We start from the raw sequence: 8,621 nt of genomic DNA on the forward strand, positions 1-8,621 counted from the left end.
ATAATAATTTGCATCAAATGCCAGGATTTAACAGTGAGCTAGAGGTAAGATGGTAGATACAAAGCTTATTATGGGTCTGACACCCCCCAAGTTTTCTATTCCATCCCTAAAACTAAAGTTTTACTGGTTGAACCTCGATGGATTACCCATAGTCTGATAGTCTGAGACCATTTTTAAAGATACCCTTCAATCATCATAAATAATATCCATATTTTTGTCGTTACCAGCCGGCACAGCTGAATGTGATTCAGCATCATGTCGCATTAGCTGGCAAAAGCAGAAGACTGTACATGTAGTCTTCTGTTAGCAGCATCAGAAGATGTTATGGTGAAAAGGAAAGAGATTAAACCCGGGCAGTCACACAGGGACAGCGTGACTATATTTGACTTAAAAATGAGGCTGATGTGAATTAATTTCCCTCTAGGTGCACGTCTTGAGGAATGGGGGTTCTGAATTGTTCATGTCAGTCGAGGAGACAAGAAGCTTTTTGTGAATTTTCCATGAGTAATGTGCAATTTCTATGCTTAATTTTGCACAATGTTGTGCCTGTGGAAGGCATTACTCGAAGGCATTCTAATATCGCAAACCATTGGAGGAAAGCATTAGTTAATTCAATAAGAAACTATTATTTACTTACTGCTGCCTCATATTGCTCCGATCAATTTCCTCTCACATTCATTGTGAAGTTATTTAGAAGTTTGCCATTTTTGTTGCATCCAGAGACTCCTATGTCATCAAACGCACACATACATATAGGTTCTGATCAGAGACCTGCATTGACAACCTCCTGCGACTTGTTTTTCTTGCAGCTGTTTCACGCTTTGTTTTTGCGCTGAATCAATCTTTCTGTGATTCTTTTTTTTCGCTGATGAATGAAGGCAGACAGAGAAAGTGAGTATGTTTTGTGTGTGAAAGACAGAGCGATATGAGGGATTAAAAAGAGCAGTTAAAGCAACTCTGATCCCAGTTGCTGCTAAAGCACCAGACCACATGTCGACAGATGATAACCAGGCCTACAGATCAGGTAAATAAAGGCCTCGATGGGTAATCCATGTTTGCGGTCACATAATCCTTTGTGTATGTTTGTTCCGTGGTCTCGTACAGTGCTACAACCTGTTCAATTTTGATTCAACGCAAGCCAGGGAGAGCCAAAGGCTTCATCCCTCAATGCAACATCCAAACTGCAAGTCAGAGAGCAGAACAGCCGGACTGCTAAATTCAATAAAGTCGGATCCAAAGACTAGAAGGCAGACTGAAACTTCTATGATCCATCTGTTCATCCATCTATCTTGGGTCTTACCCTGACATCTTGGGAAAACTGAGTTTGAGTGAAATTAAGGCAACAAGGAGATAATTGCTTGTTGAAGATTTTGTTTTGGGGGTTTTCTTTTGTGTTCCTTGTTTCATTCATACGTTTAGTCCTTTATTTTGATATACTCACCTTAAGTGCCGTGCTTAGTTTTACTTCCTGCCTTTGTGATTGCCTGGCCCCCCCCCCCCCCCCCCCCCCCCTTTAATCCAGTCTTTATGCTAAGCTAAGCTAACCCTCTCCTGGATGCAGCTCACCATACAGACATAACAGTGCCATGATGTCACACTAGTTTTCATGGTTAAATATTGTGAAACAGGCAGATTTAAAGCGCGCCCATCAATGACATGCCCTCAGCTGCCTACAGGGCTCAGTGTTACTGTGTTCTAGGTGACGGCTGAATGCCGGATAAGTGTGCTTGTCAAAATGGCGGGAGAACTATCCTCCACATCCACTACTAATGTCCTCTTTTGATCCCCTGTGTCAATAAGAGAGTCTTATTAGGAACCTCCCATAATGACCATGTGAACTCTATTGTGAGCTGGATGGGTGTAACACAGCTGTTGGTTCCCCTAATGGCTAATGTCCAGGGTTGCGATTACACTAAAAGCATCGTGACCATTAACCAAGAACTCATTTCAACGACCGCTTCTGTCTGCAAAATGAGAAGATAAGAGCTAATTGCCAGATTTAGTGTCGGTACAAGAAAAGACGAGCAACGTACAGGGGGATAGCTATGAAGTCGGGGCGGGAAATTAGAGTTTGGGTAATAACTGGCTGTCTGCATTAATAACTCCCAGCAAACACTTTAATTCAGAGCTTTTGCATTTGTGACAGCATGATTGCCAGTCTCTACACAACCTCATAGTTGTTACTGTTAATTATCTTGTGTCTTTTTAATGGAATGTGAAATAATTCAGAACGATTCTGATTCATTTTTTTGTCTGAAATTGACCCGGTCTTGCCAACTCTGCTCTTTAAGCTTCCACCTTCAAATGAGCTCAGTTGTTCTTGTGTTTTTAGAGCAAAGAGTCCTGAGGCAAGAAGGACAGATGTTTTCAGGTAATTAATAGCGATGTGTGCTGTTCTGAGATCAACCTATTTCAATAGCAGTTAAAAAAAAAAAGCTTTAACAGAGACTGCACTTAAATTGTGCAGCAGAGTTTTAGACGAAACAAACCTCTGTAAAGCCGACTTGAATCAGCTGAATCAAATAGTGCCTTGTGTCGATTTATGTCCTTTGCTGATTGTATCAGGCTGAATTATTGCAGGTGTTGTAGTCCTGCTGCGTCTCAAGCTTCAGTCAGACCGCCTCAGGGTTGTAATAATTAAAGAAATGTAGGGAACTATGAAGATCTTAGACGTGCGATTGGGGAAATTTTTTTCACCTACAGGCTGAGCATTCTACACGACTGCCCTTGTGAGAGCTTCATTCCTTGTGATAAGCGTGTGAGGCTGTGTGTAAGGGATTCTATGGTTTTCACACAAACAAGGTTATGGATTTTTTTATACTCGTAAAAAAATACTATTTCATATTCCTTGCAACATAATCCATAACCAAGAAATATCTGGTGACTTTCATTACATAATCAATCCAATGAGATTACAACATTAATAACATTAGGGCTAAGGCTTTTCTGTATTGCTGATAATGAAAATGCAGGCGTACGACTTGCAAAGTACATTGATCCTATGAAAAAGACTGTCCTGCCTTTTTCTTTCTTGTCATTTCTTGGCCTGTAATGAATCCCTTTTAATTATGACACTCTCGTGTAATCTAAAATCTCCACATATTAATAGGTGCATCTGCTAAATGCAGAAAAACTCCCATATAAGGTTAAGGAACTTTGCGCTCCACAACGCAGATGTTAGAAATGGATTGTGTGACATTTTTGTAAATTTCATACGACCAACACAGACCGTGAATGTCAAGCAAAAAGAGTAAAACACACACTCCTCCGCTGTAGACTATTCCCGTTCTAACTCTAACCGCATCTATGGAAACATCATCCGGTGCTTTTGTTTGTCTCAAACATTAGGGGTATATTAGTGCTTATTTGCGTGCACTGTCACCATGCCAGCAGGCTGTATAATAATTGATGATGTAGTTCTAATAGGTTAAGCATAACAATATACTGATGCAAATGACAATATACTGATGCAAATGTGAGACAATTAGCTGTAATTTCCAAGTACCGTGTGGTCTGTGTGTGTGTGTGAGTGAGTGAGTGAGTGAGTGAGAGTGTGCTGGAGCAAAGGCTGGTCCCTCTCACCATGCTGAATTATAGCTGTGTCACTTCCAATCAGGTCTGTAATATTTCACACGAAGGCTGAGGAGTCCCAAATCCTCTGTCTGAGTGCATTTGTTCATCTGCCTGCTCTAAAAGCAGAACTCTTTGATTGTGTCTGGAGAATTGGACCATATTGCTCCTGAACATCATTAATAAGGAGGAAAAAAATACCCAAACTTCTTTTTAAAATGTAGAACAGGTAGATATGGATATAATAACACTTATAATAAACTTAATAATATGGAGAATTTCAGATTTCATTTTCAGAGACTTTGTTTCCTGCATTCATGTGACTTTAAAAAAATGAAAGTAAAAAAATAAACAATGCACTGAAATAGCATTTTTATTTTGAGTACTTTTAATTTTATTTTTAATTCTCAGGAAAGAATTAAGAATAATTCTACCCTCTGGTATGAATCATTCATCCTTTCATTTATTCATGTTCTGCACCTGCCCCGTAGAGAGTCTGTGCATGCTCTGTCGCCGTCTACAAATGCTTTTAGTAGCTAAAAGTGCAACGCTTTGCAGGCAGACCCAGCATGAGAAGTCACATTTGGTGAAGTGGTATTGTTGTCCGAGTGGGAACTGTAAACTTCTAGAGTCATAGGGCTAATAGCTACACAATGTACAGTTGTAGAAACAGGTTGTGATAACACAAAGGAAGCAAAGGTGTGAAAATGTGTTGTGAATCGGTAGAAATAATCGGAAAACTGAAACCGGGAGAAGCCAATACAAATGGGAGTCTCCTGAGGAATCGGGAGGCTTGACACGTGTTTTAAGGAGAGCGGCTGATCTGTAGTTGTGTTCATTTTGTCTGAACTAAGGACAAAGCTTCTGATGTGTATATTTATGTAGCACAAAGAGCTAACGAAGAAGTAACCGATTATGAAACGAGTGAGAATTTATTGACCCATAATAGATTAAAACTTTGATTTGTAAGTGTTAATATTAGAGTGAGTGTGTGAGTGAGAGAGATAGAGCAAGACCCGCAGCATTGTAACTAAGTTTGAAAACTTTTTCACGAAATTTGTCTCTTTGAGAGGAAGATCAAGTATCAAGCACGACCTTTTATTATTAAAGAGTACTATAACTTCTGTTGTATTTTCTGGAACCAAGCAACCAATCTGCTTCCTGTTTACACCGGCATCCGCATGCCCAGTGAATAGTCATGTGATATTCGTTTTCAGGTGTGCTAGCATGGACGGAAAACATTTCTAAAACGATGCTGAAACGCCCGTGTGGATGGAGATTGTTTTCGTTTTAAAACCCTGTTTCAAAACAGAAAGGTATTACTGTGGACGTAGCCTAACTTCCTCCCAACTGCCACAGAGATTCTAGGCCCATGTACAAATATACACAGTTAGATGGATGTAATGCAGGATGTAGAATGATTGCAGACAGCTCAAAGGGCGGGACAAGCAAATAGATTTGTCAGATTGATTTTGAAATGGACTTGAAACAAACCAAGGAAGTTACAGCAAAGGATACTTTAGTTTCTCAGTTGACCTTTCTGCTTGTGTTGGCTTTAGTACACAAAGATGGCCGCCTGATATTTGAGGTTAAAAGTAAATGCATGTTGAAAACCAGAGCGTGGACACGTTTCTTTCAATTGAGAATTTTTCTCTGCTCTTTGCAAGAAGGAACAACACTTCAAACAATATTATATTCCACCTACTGAATCTGCACCACAATATTTTAGTAATCTACAGTACACCTGTATTTACAACTGCATCCGAAGCAATCATAACCGCCTGTGTGTGGGCTGAAAATCAATTGTTTTCTATATAAATATAGTCACTATAGCTCCGGGAGAGGAGGAAAGAACATTGAAGAGGAGGGCGTCACTTTGTTTTCATTAACTGTAAATTAAATTGCATTTCCCCTGCAGGCTGGAGCTTCAATCTGTCTTGATTTATTAGCCTTGGAAACAAACTCTGGGAGCCGTGCAACAGATGACCAACCGATCCCCTGGGCCAGGTGTTTCGTTTGAAGCAAGCGGCGGTAGCAGCTCTGCACTGCTGTGTCCAATCCGTAAGGTTTCGTCTGTCAAAAGAATATTGACTGCATTACTCATTATCAGCCGAGAGTGTCTCTGCGAGTAAACTCACACTCAATGAAGTCAGCTATCAAAAGCAATACTCAAGAGGATGTCTGGGCATGAGGGGAGGATCCCAGTGCAATCACAGGCTACATCGCTCTCTGTCTATCTTTCTTGTCTTAAATAATCTCTCTCTGTCCGTCTCTCCCTCTTTATATCTTTTTTTATCAAGTCTTCGTACTGCTCTTCTAGAGGCAGAAAGCGAGAGAAAACAAGATATCAACTTCAGAGCAATCAGAAATTTAGTTATCGCTACATTCCAATAAAGAAGACTCTTTGGATAATAAACACTTGAAGCAATCTATAAATGTAATATACTTTAACAGCAAGAAATGGTTTTGTATTGACGGGTCACAATAGGTTGAACTGTGTTTTGATACGAGACAAGCTTAAAGGAACAGTTTTAAATTTGGTGAAATACACTTCTTCTCTTTGTTGTTGAGAGTTATATGAGAAGATCGCTACCACTCTCACGATTGTATGCTAACTGTAAAGCTACAGCCAGCAGGCGATTAGCTTAGCTTAGCATAAAGACTGGAAACGGAGAAATATTGCGAGCTTGGCTCCGTCTATAGTTAAAAGAGTTGCCAACCAACTTATCAATTTAGTTTGGAATGAGATGTTAAATGTCTTCAGACAGTAGTTAGGGTCATCCTGTACAGGAGTTCATTGAAAATTGTAGTTAATAAATATGAAATTTATAAGAATTTGAAAATCAAGACATCTTCAATTAGTTACAATATGTTTGAACTGATTTTCCGTGCTGTAATGTACAGTGAAACTACATAGTCAGGAACATTCTTTGTCCATGTTCATCCCAGTTAGCTGTTTCTCCCTATTTCCACTCTTAAAGCTAAGCAAAGCTAAGCAGCTGCTGGCTGTAGCTTTATAAGAACATAAGGTGTTGACCTTCTCATTTAACTCTCAGCATGAGGTGAAGTTCCCAAAATGTCAAACTTTGGTGGTAGTTAGCAAAAACTTTATTTCCAGCCTCCTTGGTAAGGTCGAAATACGACTGTATTGTAAACTTTTCTCTGGCTTTCAAAAGTCTTTCCTAATCCCTTTGTTCAGCTTTTAATAAAGACTCAACAATTTAGAATCTGATCCTTAATGAGATGTAATGCATCTGTTGCCTGCTTTTATAACTTGATGTCCCCACAGATACCACTGAACATGTATCTCATCTAGTCTTTTACCTGTTGAACTACATAAACAAAGTCTGGGAAGTGTGCCATGAAGCGCTCTCAGGAATTGCAAACATAAAAACAGGGTAAGGTTTTCTTTCATCCAGTTGGTTCTCTGTCTCATGACTATGCCTATCTAGTGCCTTTGTTTACACTGAGATTGTATGATTTATTTGTGCTGCATATCCACCACGGCATCGTCGTCTTCCAAACAACACAGAGGAAGAACAAAGAAACGTCTTTAGATAAACACAAATAAAGAGAAAAAAGTAATTACTTAGTCTGTCAAATGAGTCTTCAAATATATATTTTTAATGCTCCAAAGTCTAAACTTCAAAGAACTATCATATTATTCTAGTACGAGAATGCAAAGTCTCCATGAATAGCATCCTCCAAATGTCACATAAGATGGTGAGGAGAGACAAACATACAAAGCTGCAGAGAGCATTGAAAGAGAAGAAGAGCACTTGGATGATAAAGGAGTCTATCGCTACTATCTGAGCTACAATAGAGAACATAATGCTTCCTCGTGAATAAACCAAACAACCAAAAGGAATAGGATAAGCAGGATCTCTTCCTCATTCATGCCACAAAGGCCTCGCTCCGTTCCTCTCATGGCACAACGTGGGCAAGGGGAAGAGTTACCTTAAAGGTGCATACGTATGGATACTTATGAAGACGGCAATCAGTTAAGTTTAGAATGCACAGATGACTGCAATTACCATTATGCATGATGTTGTTGATGTGAAATGGAGGCTGTAAAACAAACCACTCCAACATGCTTGTAAATCCTTGAGCATTTAATGAATGATTTGAGGAGTGATTTCTTTCCAAGTTGAGTACCGTTGATTCATCCATCCATGCATGGGCACAATGTAGAAGCATACAGTGAACAATGGCTAAACATGCACCAAATGCACACATTGTAAAGCAATTGCCGGCGACGTTGTGCTACACGAAAACTGCTCGACGCAATGGCCCCTGAAACATCCACTCTTCTGGTGGAGGTCGAGAAAACATAGTTCATCAACCTCTCAGAGAAGAGGCAGGCTCCAAATTCACGACACACTTCAATATTCAACCCTCCTCAACTCGTCCAGTCAGTAGAAATTGACTCACATTAGCTGGCTACAGCACCTTCTCCCTAATCCGTTTGAACTCCGTCACTTGAAGATGTGATGAAGCCATTTGTTTACTCCAACTTGCCAACAGCTGGAACCACTTTAACGGAGGAAATAGCAATAATGTTGCTCCAGTCTACTTGGTCTACTCCAAGTCTACTCCAGTAACTTGGAATCGGAAAATAAAAACACTTGGAAAATGAAAGTGTTCATATAATTATCAGCATTTGCATTTGTTATATCATCTGCTTTATTCATGTCTCAAGATAGATACGTTAGTTAGACCTAAGTTATTCTTATAGTTTGTATATTGTGTCTGCAATTGGTTTGGTTCTTTCAAACATTAAATATTATTTAAGATACCCAAGTGCTATGCGAGCCATTTCCGTTTGGACATATCTGTATTTTCCTTTGCAATTTTCTGCTTTGATGCTGGATTAGTAGAGTAATCTTGAAAAGAGAGATATGCATGTCTTCACATGTTCTTAATAGACAATCTCAAAGAACCAGACAAAAGCAAACACCCCGAGATTCCAGATCTTGATCTATTTTAGGTCTGCGTTTTCACCGTCAGATGGTGGGAGCTGGGTGGGGCACGGAGGTAAATTGATCCCAGAT

Source organism: Anarhichas minor, unplaced genomic scaffold (genome assembly GCF_050575085.1).
Source record: "Anarhichas minor isolate MPS153535 unplaced genomic scaffold, ASM5057508v1 ptg000136l, whole genome shotgun sequence".
Lineage (NCBI taxonomy): Eukaryota > Metazoa > Chordata > Actinopteri > Perciformes > Anarhichadidae > Anarhichas > Anarhichas minor.